The sequence below is a fragment of the Cavia porcellus genome, unplaced genomic scaffold (genome assembly GCF_034190915.1).
Source record: "Cavia porcellus strain 051 isolate PalLab524CR breed Dunkin Hartley unplaced genomic scaffold, mCavPor4.1 scaffold_2, whole genome shotgun sequence".
Lineage (NCBI taxonomy): Eukaryota > Metazoa > Chordata > Mammalia > Rodentia > Caviidae > Cavia > Cavia porcellus.
The window spans coordinates 40,880,100-40,894,545 of NW_026947485.1; the positions used below are offsets into that span (position 1 = coordinate 40,880,100).

The window sequence follows — 14,446 nt, forward strand, 5'->3', positions numbered from 1 at the left end:
TGGGATAGTTCTTTCCTGCACCCTCTCATGTGTAAGTCATCCTTTTCCACACTGCTTTATTTGTTAAATGCTATAGGGAAGAAAGAAAAACAGCCTGCTGTTGGAGGAGGGGACCTCAGTTGCTGGAAGTTACTCTACTTACATTCACAAGATGTCTCCTCTTTAATATTTCGTGAGCTTCAGAACAAGCTTCAGAACTTTAGAAGGAGAAAACGAGGTTTCCAGGGACCAAAACATTTCATCTGAATAGGTAGAAAGAATTGCACTGTTAGGACTTGCCTAAATTAGAATGGCCTAGAGAGATTAGGAACATTTTATAATAGCCAAATTAATGGATCATGGCAGACAGGGAGGCCAGTTTAGAAAAATAGAACGAACAAAAAATAGTTAAAAAGTATTAGTTCCTCTAGTTCTTTCTGATCCTTGTTTTTACTTTGACTGTCATTTCAGAGGCTCAGGCTTGATGTTCTTGAGGAAAAGAGGGCTGAGAAATTCATACCTTTAAGCTTTTCTATTCATAGGCTATTTGAATAAATATTTATGTGACTTTATTGTTCTGGTAAGGAATAACGAAATAGATAAAGAGCCTTCAGAAATTGTTTGTGTAATATAAATACCTGTCTCTGGTTATACATTTTAACCCCTTTTGCTGTTACCTGATCAATTAACAATTTTTCTATAGAATTCAACTTACTTTCTAAAGATGCCTTCCATTGCTAAGTGTGGTAGACAAGGAGAAAAGAGTAATGGTTTTAGCTTTGCATTTTAACTTCTAAGTTTGGGTGGTGACAGTAAGAACTGGATGAGGTCTAACTGACAGTGGACAAATGTTTATTGGAACCTGCAGATATACCCAAAATACACAGCCACCTATTTTTTGTAGTGGTTGTTGATGCCTCTGTTCTTCCCTTCCCCTCTTTAATTCCAGAAGGGGAAAACTTGAAAAAGTGTGTAAGTTAGTCATCCTTAATTTTTAAGCCCCGTTTTGTATATCTGAGCTAAGGTTTTTGGTTGACAGATTACTTTTATTGTTGAAAAGTTTTTAAAGAAAATATCTGTTATATTGCTTTATGGATGATAAGTTCTCAGTTTGCTTTATTGCTATGAGTGGAGTAACAAAGTTTTGTGCTTTTGCTACGGCTTGTAATTATGGCAGAGCCATTCCTCCATAGGTGATGAGGTTAAATAATGTATGAAAATAAGCACAAATGGGATATTACTTCCTATTGCAGAGTTGTAAAGTTGAGAATCTTTTCAAGTAGCATAACTACTAAAGCCAGTCAAAGATACGTATAGCATAGTTTTCTGTGCTCGTAGACAAAATCCTTGTGCACTTTTCTCTCCCCTCTCTTTCTGACTTTAGAAACTAAAAGGATCAGCAATAATTTAGCAAAATGTATAGGTGCATTTGGTTGGAAAAAGTTCAAAGTTAGAGATTTTGCTGTTTGTGCTCATTTAGCAGGACTAATTTGCTTACCTGTATATTTTTGATGGCACAGATTGTATCATTTTCATGTATACCTAGATACTTTAGGTATATGTTTGAAAATGGTGTTAAACCAAATGGTAGCCTTTTCTATCCAGAATTGTTCTGTCACATACTTGGAGACTTAGATTCTTAATTTCATATACTTTCATTATCTTAATGTTGATGGATCTTATTTTAGCAATATTGTGGTATCTTTATGAAAATAAAATTACTAGTAATAGCTAATAATACATTTGTGGAGTGCTTGTTTTATGCCAAGTGCTCTGCTGACTTTACCTACATAATGCTTCTAATCCCATCAGCAGTCCTAAGAAATAAGACTTATCTCTTCATTATTACTATTTTACAGAAAGAAAAGTGAAGCTTAGGGAGTTCAGTGAGATAATCAGGCTCAGTAACTAGTAGGAGAATTGATAGAATCATTGCCTTAACTTAGAACAAGTTACATTTGCACATTTCACCATTTGCAAAGTGCATCAGGACTTAGATCAATAGGTGAAATTTTTAGATCCACAAATTATATCCTGTATGACCTTGGACAGGTTTATTTAGAATGTTGCCCCTGGCATGTACCTCTGGTGGTACATGCATGACTGTCCCATCAAGTGGAATATACCACCCAGTGATACTATTTTATGTGGCTCTTTGGAAGAGTCATGCATGTGTCACCAGTGTCAGAGCTGCCTGGCAGCTAGACATGAATTACAGCCCCGTTGGGAACATTGTGTGTCAAATATTCTGTTTCTTAAGGATCTCACTGATAAAATAGAGGCATTTTTTACCTAATAGGTTTGTTTAGAGGATGAGAGGAAAAATATTTGTAAAACAAAGTGTTGCTTGTCATGTTACAGTAAATATTAGATATCATTACTAAAGTGACTCATGTACTCAAATGTGGAATTTTATTACTACCTACTAAAATTTAGATGGAAATCTACATCAAAACAGATGCCAAATGTCAGATTTTAGCTGGCGGTTTTGTATTTAATTAGGGCATTGACAACCAACTTCTCTTTTACTCAGATATTGTTTATCATTCTTACAAATTTTTCATGAAAAGGCATTAGGGAGTTTTAAACATTTATTTTAAGTGAGCCTTTGTTTTTACAGTTTTTCCCTAGAAAAAGCCATCTGTTTCAAAATTTTCAGTTCTATCACACAAATATTTTTGGTCATGCAGAAAATATTGACATGGGGCAAATACTAATTGAATAATATTGAAATATTTTTATGAAATAAAATATACAGACAAATACTATCTGAAAGAAAGCATTAAATTTAAGGTTTTATTTCTTTGGTGAATGTGTCATGGGGAGATAAAAAAGGAACGGCACTCACTGGAATCACTACCTCTGGTAGTCTTTAGTGGCAATACTCTGCATTTCAGCAAAGGCCATACTACAGTTAAATTATCTATTGGGAGCATTTACCCACACATCTGATAAATCTTTCTTGTTTTTAAATAGTAAGGTGATGAGTCTTTAGTATTCAGGGACTAGTATGATTTATATCACCAGAAAATGTTTGTCCCGAGGTTTATTCCTTTGTGTTTTGAACTTGAGATCTAATGCTGGCATTCCTACACCTGGATTGTGTGGCTTGTTGGTGGTTCTGATACTAAAATGGTTGTATGTGGTATCTGAGGCATATGCTTGCTACATGAAACATTATAATGTTTAAGTAATAGAATGATGTTAAACAAAAGGCCAAACCAAAATTTTAAAAATCCACTTTCATGCTTGTTCAATAACTTGGATTGTGTGTGATGGTTTTCTCTGTATAATATGGTAACACTTTAAGTACAAGACTATATAATTATGTTCAGATGAGAAATTACATCACAGTGAAATTTGAGTTCATACAGCTTTCATTACAATGTGTGTTTTGAATATTGGACTTTGATCCTTTCTATCTGTCGCATTATTCTAAAAGTAAATTAGCTCTGAGAAATGGAACTATATCTTTTAATCAGATCTTTTCAGCTGTAGAAATGTGTGTTAAACAACTGAGACTCTTGTTCAGTAGATAGGTACTTTGGCAGACCTGGATATATTTCCTAGTTCTGACTAGTTGCTTTTATTTTGGGTGCAAAAAAACAAACAAAAAGGATTATTTCTAAGAGAAACAATGACACTAGAAACACAGTGCCATGACAGAGTTACATGAAAACATACGATTTTTAGGGAAAGGATTTTTAGGTAGTTTGTTTCAGTTTTTGAGCTAGGAGTTGTTCGGGAGAAGGTACCAGCTTCTATAGGTACCATGTTTATTTCCTTGAGATGCAATCTGTTGAGTTTGTAAAATTTCTGAGTATTTGTTTTTCCTTTGTATAGTTAGCCTTTGAGTAGAGAGGATATGCTAGTGGGGATCATAAAGTTTAAGGACACATTTAGTGACACGTTTAATTTTCAAAACTTAGATCATCAAGTTATATTTTCTACAGAATATCTTCATACTTTTCCATAGTTGTCCTTTCTTTTCCTGACTGTCTTGACTAGCTAGCTGTTAAGTGTGATTCTAAGAGAACCAGTTCACTCATTTGACACAGGAGATGCCATTCCATTGTATACACATTAGAGAAGAAACTTTAAAAGGAGGTGGTTTTGTTTCCTGTAATTGCCCTGGATGTCCTCTAAATCCATAAGTACACAATTGTGATGCTACAGATAGTTAATTTTTAAAGTTTAGATAACTTTGAAGGCCCTTCTGAAAAAGTTAATGAGGGCTCAGTGTCATGGTGTCCAAACTACAGATGCCACAAAATGGAAGTGAGATTCACAATGCTTGGATTGCCAGCCACCACCCAGTTTGCCAGGTAGTCTAACTGCTGATGTATAACTGCATGTGCACCTGTACATACAAACACTGTGTTACAACTTTGAGGGGGAGAAGTTTGCAAGCACAGGATTTTACTTGGTTTGTTGTTAGCAAAGGACAGTTTGTTAGGCTTTCTGTGTGGGCGATAGCAGTCCTGGAAAATCTAGGGATAATTACACTACGTGGCTTCACTGTAATGATTTCAACTAGGTAGATGTTACAGACACTAGGAAAAGTCAGTGCAGCTCTAATGACTGGGTGTTGCTCTTTTAGCAGCACTATTGCTTCTTTGTGCTGTTAGTTCCTTTGGCACTGCTTTTATTTTAAAGAAGAAAAATATTACCTCCATATCTTCTTGATATGATCATAGCTCTACTGCTATCTGTCATCTGTTTCTGTCAGCTACTTCTCCTTCTTCATGTAGTTTGAATTCAGACTTACAGGGTGTATCTGATTGTTCAATTAGGTACCTTGCCTGGTGGGCAGATCTCATGCCAGGTCTCTTCATAGATTGCTGGCCGGTCTATAGATTGGCTGCTCTTAGGACAGGTGCTATCTGCTTGTCTTGTCATTTGTGATCATGGTGGCAGACTCAGTGGCATGCAGTGTGGCTCTGAGCCAAGTAGAAGTAATCTTTTGGTGAAAGGCATTTAAAAAGGACAGTGCCAGAACATAATAAGTTCTCTAACCTGTGAGCTTGACTGTTACATCTCTGCAGCCTTTAACACGCTTTAACACTCCTCATAAGAAGAAAGTATAGGAAATAGTCTCTGAATCAGTATCTGTAATTCCTTTTCTAAACAGCAGGGTGCCATTTCTCTTTGGCTTTGTAGATTGATAGACAACCTAAAATTTTCACTCTCAGTGAAAGAGCCATTTCATTTCCTGTAGCAGCATATTAGGGGATTTTGTCAGTTGCTGCTGTTTTTTAGACATCTGCAATTATGCCACAAACTTCAAGTTGGTGATTTAATAAATATTGTTCTTGCTTTCCTACTTGTATTTTTGGCACATAGAGGAATTTTACAGAATTTCCTCTGCAATAGCTGCTTTATGTCCTGTCATTTATTGCTTCAGTGGTCACTATCAAGTATTCATCTTGTACCTGGCATTTTGTTCCTTTGAAGAAAAATAAGCATACAATGGTTAAAACGTGGATTTTTTCAAGGGTCATACAGACCTGAGTTGTCTTGACTGCTTACTAGCAGTGTAGTTTGGGGAGCTGTACTGATGAATGTTTTTGATGCTACAGCAATCAATGCTTTTTTAAGCTTTACTTGTCTAAGTAAAGTGATAATACTGGAAACTACCTTGTGATAGTTTATTATTGGAATATGTCTGAGTTTAATATATTCAACATACTAGCATAATATCTCATTCAAGTAAAAGCTCATCAAATATTTATTGTTGTAGTAATCGCTAAAATTGATAGCAATTTGCTGCTGAAATATTTTTTAACACTTAGTTTCTGCCTGTCCTGCTTTTGCATTTGATGTTCATCATCACTTTGTTGGCATTAATCCCACCATTTAATGAAAAGTCAGATGTAACACCACTTATAAAATTAAGATACTTAGCAGGTTATTAGGTTAGAACATACCGTTATTTTATGAACTTTTAATCTGTGCTGGGGTTTGATGCCATTTTTTACACACCTGTCTGTTAATTATTCAGTAATTTACTGACCTTTTTGATACTTCGATTTCAAATGATTAGTGTCTTGTTGAACAGTATGTAGTTCTGAGTTCTCTGTAAACATTAGGCTGTAAATACATGAACTTTCCTGAGTTTACAAGCAAGAATTATGTCTTTTCTTTGTGTACAATGTTTTGCAGTGTACTGTCACATAATAAGTGCTAGGTGAATACTGAAGGAAAGAAGAAGACAGGAATGGTGTATCAGTTATCTTCAGGCTTATTAGTAGCTTGGTCTATCATTGCTCTTACTTTTCTAATTATTTCATCTTCTGAAATGTCAAGCTTCTCTATCTGTGAGTCCCTTATTTCTGTTCTCTAAGCCTCTCTGTTGCCTGCTTCTGTGTGAACCTTGTGGCTTCTGCCATCGTTAAGCAATGGTAACAAACTCAGAGCAATATTAATATAATATTGATTATATTAATCCATAAATAATTGCATACAATGTTGGTATACATTTAATGATTTTTGGATAATATTTTTAAGATTTACCTTTGTTTAATTCATGCCTATTGCATACTGTGAAATGCAGCTCATGTCGTCTCAGTAAATAGACATCTTGTTTTTCAAACTTGTTTCTCTCTTGTGTGGTCATTTAATTCTCACTGAACCCTCCCAGTTACTTTGGCTAATTAAAGTCTTGGCAAATACCATTACTTCTTTTACATTGTACCTAATCAGTGATCAGTGCCTATCTTTCTTGCCTCTGAATGCTTTTCATGTGTGGTTCTTCCTTGCCATTTTTACCTCTGGTAGTTTAGTGTGGATTCTTATCTCTTACCTAAACTATTGTAAGTATCTGGTCAGTTACAACTTTAGATTCTAAACTGTCTTTCATGATGCTGCCAAACTTATCTTCCTAAAGCATAGATCTATTTTTACCATACGTTGGCTTGACTGATTTATTCATTCTTCATGTCTTAGTTTTAAGTATCTTCTCTGAACGTGTTTCATAAACCATTTCCTATTATCTAACACAGTTTGTAATTATGCTCATACTGTATTTGTGGCATTGATTTGTGTAATGTCAGTCTTCCCTCTGAAGAGATTTATATAAGGTACCAGAGAGTTATGTAGACCTTGTTGTACCAATACTTGGGACATAGTAATACTGAAAAATTACTTAAAGATTAACTAGATGGGTGATAATTTAGCAATCTAGGAAAGTACCAAGGAGATAGCAAAGGCAGGGAAATTACAGGGTAGTAGAACCTTCTTACATTCTCACAGTCCTTTGTTTGTAGTTACAGCCTTTGTAAAATAATAATGACCTTTTTCTTTATGCATACTTTTGAAATGCTTCCCTTAAGGGTGAAAATCAGAAGTGAATCAACACTTACAGTAACCCATAGTTGCACTAGTGAAGGCCCTGCTGACCTTTTCTAACTGGGAAATGGAACTAGGTTTGATCATGCACAAAAGCATTTTTAGTGTCATACTTGTCTTATAGAAGCAATTTGCATTTCAAATCAAATAATAGATCACTAAATTGTTTTCTTATTATTTCTTTGTGTTTTCTCCAGAAAGATTTTTGGGAAAGATGGCTCTCAAGTTGGGGACTGGAGTAATTGTATCTCTGTGGAACTTGTGTATTCTGTTTAGTCAGAGGTCTTACATGGTGTATTCTATATGTAGATTGCTATTTACTTATTAGCATCTTAGGAGACAGTCTGTTAAATTGATACTTAATAGCGGCTTCCCTTAAGTTTTAAAACAAAACTATTAAATGGAAACCTTTGCAAAAGATACAGCTTCCTTCCTTCATAAACTAAATATAAACTTGAGTCATTTGGAGGAAAATGGATATACTGAGACCAAACCAGTGAAATGTATCATATGCATGAGCATGGTTTCTCTTATGTGAGAAACTCAAATTATAAACAAAGAGCAAAATAAAAGATAACAAAGGAAGCTAGATCTTTCTTAAAGGGAAGATCAAGAGATGGAGGGAGGGGGAAGGAAGGAGAGGAGAAGGGGATGAAAAAAAGGAATTAAAGTGTGTTATGTACTTGTACCATTTCCACTTAAGAAATATAAGCATGTACTGCAAACATGTACTAATGACAAAAAGAGGTTAAGTTTGGAACATATAGAATGAATAAATGCTTATGAATGCATAAATTTAGTTCATTGGTTAAACATGATTGGTCATTTAAATTTCTTTAACTTGTTAATCTATTCATTCATATACACTTGAGCAACTACTTTATGCCAAGGATTGTAGCAAGTCTTTAGGATTTAAAGAAAGATAAGCGTTGATTACTTTCAAGAATTTTAAAATTTAGGCTTTTTCATGTCTTTCATCTAAGACACATTAGCTGTCGGATTTTTATTGTGATTTCTTAGTCACTGTATCAAAATTGAACTTACCTTCTCTTTAAAATCTGTATTTCCTTTTATATTTTCTTTCTTATAAAGGTATCCTATCTTGTTACTCAAGCTTAGAAATAAAAGAGTCGTTATTGGCTTCTTTCTACCTCCAAAACACATTTCATTTTCTTGGTCTGTTATTTCTGCTTCCTGAGGGTCTCTTGAGTCTGCGTACTTTATTTTTGATTCCTTTTCTTAATTTAAATCATCTTTGTTCCTTACCTGCACCAGCATTGAGATAATAGCTTTCTAAGTGACCCTTCTTCCACTTTGTTTCTCCTTGGTTCATAACTCTGTGCTGAAGCCAGAGTGATTTATCTGAAGTTCAGATTATCTTTTATCTGAAATGCTTGAGAGTAGCAGTATTTCAGATTTTGGATTTTGGCAGGGTTGGAACATTTGCATGTACTTAATGGGATACCTTGATGAGGCAACTCAAGCCTAAATATAAATTTTATTAATGTTTTATATACATCTCCATATATCCTGAAGCTAATTTTATATAGTACTTTTAGTGTGCCTGAGTTTGACTACCCTCTCACATGAAGTCAGGTGTAGAATTTTCTATGTGTGTCAGTCATATCAACATTGAGAAATTTTTGGATTTGTGAGTGTATCTGATTTTGGATTTTTGGATTAGGCATGTTCAGCATGTATTTTGTGCTAGTAACCCAATTGATTTGACAGGTTAACCAGAACTACTGGTTAACTGGACTGTGTGAACTAGAGAATCTCAAATTTTAACATACATAGGTCACATGAGGTCTAATTAAGATGCAGATTCTGACATAGTAGGTCTGGTGTGAGTCCTAAGATTTTCCAGTTCCAACAACCTCATGTGGGATGTCCATATTGCTGACCTGTGATCCACACATTGAGCAATAAAGACCAAAATCACCTATATTTTTAAAGATTGCCCTTTCTTAAAAGTGTGGAACACCTGTACTTTTTACTTCAAAATAGTTTTGGATGTTACCTTTCATTAATATTTCAAGATGCATAGGATGAACAGTTTTTTTTTTTTATTCATGACCATTGAATGTATGGTAAGCATGAATCTGAAAGTAATTTGTCATTTCTGACCTTGTCACCTGTAGTCCTTTAAGATTAAATAAAGACAGATACAGGTAGAATAGGTTATCCATTCAGAGATCCTGCTGCTGTTAAAAAAAAAAACACAACTTGGCCCCCTGAAGATTGCAGGTACTTTATTTTCAGTATTATGTTATTGGAGGTGTGTTTTTTGGACTTCTGATGTTAACTAAACATTTTGGTTTTCAATAAGCACTGTTTTTGAAATATATTTTCTTTGTTTAAAAAAATCTGAATTGCTTTCATGTCCTTTTCATGTGATTTGGAATTGGGTGTTCAATATAGTTACATACAGCGATGGAAAGTAAGCCAAATCTTACTGAGATTAACTCAGGAAGTTAAGGGAATCTGGTGCTATGATATGTGATGTGAACTGATGAGAATACAGTGAATTTGGGAGCTTTGGTGGCAGCAAGGTATGTTTACGTGTTATTGACGCTTAGGTGGTATCTTAGGCATGCAGGCAAACTGGTACTTGCAAGGTTGAATTAACCCAGATGGTATCTTAGCTTCTTTGAGTGATGCAAGCCTTTATATTACATATTAATTAAAGAGTCTGTTACTTGTAGGACTAGTTGTGTTTGAGATGATGTATTTATTTGTTTGCCTTTTAAATATTGAAAATTTCAATTTAAACTTTATTGAAGATGAAGTTGCTTAAAATGTCAGGAAAGATTAGAAGTAATAAACACTTTTTTTCCTGTAGATCTTACTCAGGTATTGGAAAAATCAAAGAATTTTATGAGTAGTCTTTAAATTTAGTTGTCTTAGTTGGCTTGCTTCGTTAGAGGTACTGAATTCTAGCTTTGGGCCAGGCAGAGTTCAGTGCTAGGATTATAGAGATAAGCCACCGTTCTTCCTTTCAGGTACCTTGGGAGAAGAATACATTGTAAAGAAACAGAAGTGGAATGTGTATTGAGGCATTCTGAAGGTGTGGGAAAGACTTCTCATAATTCCTAGACTCATGCTTGAGTTTTGCGAGAAGTGAACCAAGTTTTTAGGGAGGTAGAAACACAGAGACTTAAAATTACATATAGACTAAGAAAAGGAATATGAGACAAGGCCAAATTAAAAAGCACCTTACGGGTCAAGTAACTAGTTTGAACTGTACTTCAAGATTAGGAATAGTTGTTGAAGAATTTTTAATAAGGATATCTCATAGCACTGAGACTGAATTAGAGTGAGACTGGAAGTTAAGATTTGTGGGGGGAAACCACTTAGGAACCATTGTCAAAGTTTTTAAAAAGTGACAGAAATTAAGTTCAGATAATGCGCATGAGGCTTTAGAAAAGGATACAGATAAAGTAATTAATTTGAAGCAGAATTTAGTCCCTGTGCCTCTGATGAAGGCTGGGACTGTGTTGTAATGTAGGCAACAAAGCTAGTGGGGAACCATCTGAGTAACAAGATCCTGACAGAATCAGTTATAATCCATATGACAGACTATCTATATCCAGAGTCCAAAGGGGAAAAAGATGCTATTAAAGGATAAACAGATGATTGAATTATATATGTACATATATATTTAATTTGTAAATTGCATATTTTTATAAATATGATAAATTCTTAATGTAGGTCTTGCATTGTCATATATGTTCTGTGGCTCTCAGTAGTTCTTTTTTACCTCTTTTCTGAAGAATGTACCAATAAAATATTTAGTGATCTTACTATTTAGACAGCCATGAGAATTTAAATGGAAAATGTTGTCCCATTAAGACGGAAATAAAGCAGCCTGTTCACCCCTTCCTTGGCTTGTGGCCCTTAGGACATATGTGGAATGACTTTAGTAGTCAGCCCTGCTTGCAATTGAGAATGTTGATTTAATACAGAACATTTAAGTCTATATACCTTTTGAAGTATCCAGATTTTTTGACTGAAAATTTGCCATTAGAAGAAAAATTTTCATGAAAATGAGAATGTGTGAAGTTTCAGTTGGGTAAATTTTGTGGAGAATTAAGACCCCTAAAAGCTTAAGTCAATAATAGAGATGCTGACAGACCTGAATTAGAAGAGGATAGCTGTAATAACAACAACTTTTTGTTACTTGTGTACTATGTATAGCAAAATGGGGTAGGGAGAAGATGATCCTGTTGCTTTAAAAGTACTCTTTGTTTAAATGTTTGAACTGTAATCAATATTAGTTATTAGCAAAAAAGCTCAGCATATAACAAGGCACAGAGCTATCCATAGATTTACTGATACCTATTTCAAAACTTTGTTTTTAATTAAACAATGATTTTTCCCCCATCAAGCCTCTAATACCAATTTATTATCCAGCAACTTATTAATAAATTATTGATAAAGGTAATTGTGTATTTAGGCGTTTGAAGTATTGTAATGAAAATGGACAGTAGAATAGAATGTTGGAATACATGCTTTCTGGCATTAAGGTCCATTTGTTTAATAGCCTTCTTGATACTTGTTATTCATTTTCAAGATAAATTTTGTTTAAAAATTTCTCAGAATATCTTATCAGTAGGTTACCAGTAACAACACACAGACTTGTAATAATGAATATCTTGAGTTTATATAGTATATTTTACTCAAATGGTGATACAGTCTCATATTTATAAGATTACCAAGTCACTGAAACATAGAAGATAGTTTTTATTTTGTTTTGACATTTTTTTTTCATGTAGTAAACCCTGTATTATTCTTTTCATCAACCAGGTTTAGTCCGTATTAGCAATGGAAAAGTAAAACTGGTATCTCTTGATTTCCTGGTTTTGTGATTTTGGGGTGGAACTGACTCCTCTATCTGAAGGTTATGATAGGAGATAATGTTAGGTGCCTGCAAGAAAATACAAGAGGAGGTTGCCAAGCATTCTGTGATTTTTCTGATGCCTTGGGTCTGCCTTATTAAAAAGTTGGATCCATATGCATGTTGATCTTTTATTTGAATCTCGTCAGCTAGTTTGGGTAGAATACTAGCTTGTCATTGTTCATGTGTAGTAATCTATAAAAAAATTGGGTGATTTATTCTCTCTTCCCTCCCCTCCCCTCTCTTCCCCTTCTTTTTTCTTTTCTTTTTTTTTTAAAAAAATAGTTCAGGCTGACCTTGAGTTCATTATGTAGCCCAGGTTGATCTTGAACTTGTGGCAGTCCTGTCTTAGCTGCCGAGTGCTGGGATTATAGGCGTGCACCACTATGCCCAGCAGCAACCAATTTTTGAAAAGCAATTTCTAACATAGGAACCAAAATATGGCTAAAATTAAATTCGTAATACCTATTACAACTACCAGTACTACTACTGTTACCATCCTACTAGAACTGACTTTTCTTGCTTGTGGCTTCATATTGTCCCTGTTGTTATTATCACTTTGCTTATTTCACAGGCATCAAAGTCCTGTTTCATCTATGAATCTGTTCTTTGCAGTTCCAATCCAGAACCTCTTCTTCTGATGACCTTGCACCATCTTCCTTAACCTTTTAAATTTTATGTTAACCCATCTGTTATTGCATTATTATTAATTGCATACTCCTTGTGATTAGAATCTAAGCCCTTGGAGACGCAAGATTAGTAGTTTTATCTTGCAGCATGTAGGGGTACAAGTGAATGGACCACCAGGCCTGTCCCTATTCTGTTTGTCTTGCAAGGTATCAGTGAGTTTCGGCTTCTAGTGTGTTCCACATATGTCACTTTCCCTGGGATAAGCCTTCTATTGATCTCTTATTACCTCTGGTTCTGTTTGTATTGTTGGTGTAGAAAGATAATAGATAATTTTATGAGACTCAGGATAGTTCTATGAGAACAAAGGAGTGATTTTGCTAGCCCTTTTCCTATCTCAGGACTCATTTTTGGACTTGGCACAGAAATCTACCTCTTTATATTTCCTTTTAATGTATATTCATTTATTAGGATGTTTGGAGACATAGCTAGGCTTTTACTTGATAAAGAATAAAAATAAAAACCTTGTTAAGCTTCTACACATGAATTTTCTTCTCAGACTCTTGCTTACTGTGCTGTTTTTATAGCCTATTGGGAATCGCAATCGTGTAGATGATTATAATATATAAGTCAGTGAAAAGTAGGGCTTGTAGTTGGTACAGTTTGTCACTTAGCATTTTTATACCTTCTTTTGAGCAAGTGTTTTGTGCAGATGGGGAATCCAGATACATAGTTTAACCTCATTTTAAAAGTAAAAAAATTAAGATAAGTGATTGCACAAGGTCACATCATAGTTAATGAAATCAAACAGTAGCTATTGCCTAAAGATTATTTTAATAGGTAATATATATATCTGAAAAAAAAACAGTATAAAGAGGGGTGTACTGTGAAAGGTAAGTTTTCTCCTTATTCCATCTTCTAGGTCTCCATTTGCTTCCCCAGAAGTAGGGAGTTAGCAGTTTCTTGGGTGCTCAGAAGCTGTTATGTATATATACAACCAAATGAATGTATTCACTGCCCTTCACACAGTTGGTAGTATATTGTACATACTTTTCCTATACCCTGCCTTTTTTATTTGTTTAAAAATATGTCTCAAAATTTTAGAGCCCAGATATTTTATTTCTCAGTCCATGAACTTTCCATGTTACTATACTGTAAATCATTTAGACATCTAATTTATGTTAACAGAATAAACACATTAAAGCCTTCTTTATTTCCAGAATATCACATTGAGTACTTTATATTGAACATAGTATTTGACATTTCTTTGAGAAAGAGATCATGGTCACTGATTTATGATAAATCATGCTAAAGCTAAAAAAATAAGAGAATTTTATGTAATAGCCTACTAGTTACCAGAAAATAGGCAATCGGGGCATTTTCCGTTTAAGAAAGAAATAGAAGAGAGAATATTTTCAGGAAAATCATTTGTCTTTTTTATATTTGTATAAAAGTCTGTATAGTATGTATAAAACAATTTATATTAGGGCCAGTGAAAAGCACGCTGTTAGAAATATCACAACACTAATGTGCATTTCATTTTCTTTTTTTTTTGTCTTTTTTATCGGTACCAGGGATCGAACTCACAACTGCCTG

The 14,446-nt window shown here is 34.4% G+C and overlaps 1 protein-coding gene across 2 annotated transcripts in view; it reads left to right on the forward strand.

The window, feature by feature from the left end:
- Positions 1 to 14,446, forward strand: part of Znf800 (zinc finger protein 800) — a 196,627-nt gene that overhangs the window by 171,046 nt on the left and 11,135 nt on the right. The gene's annotated exons all lie outside the window — the stretch shown is intronic.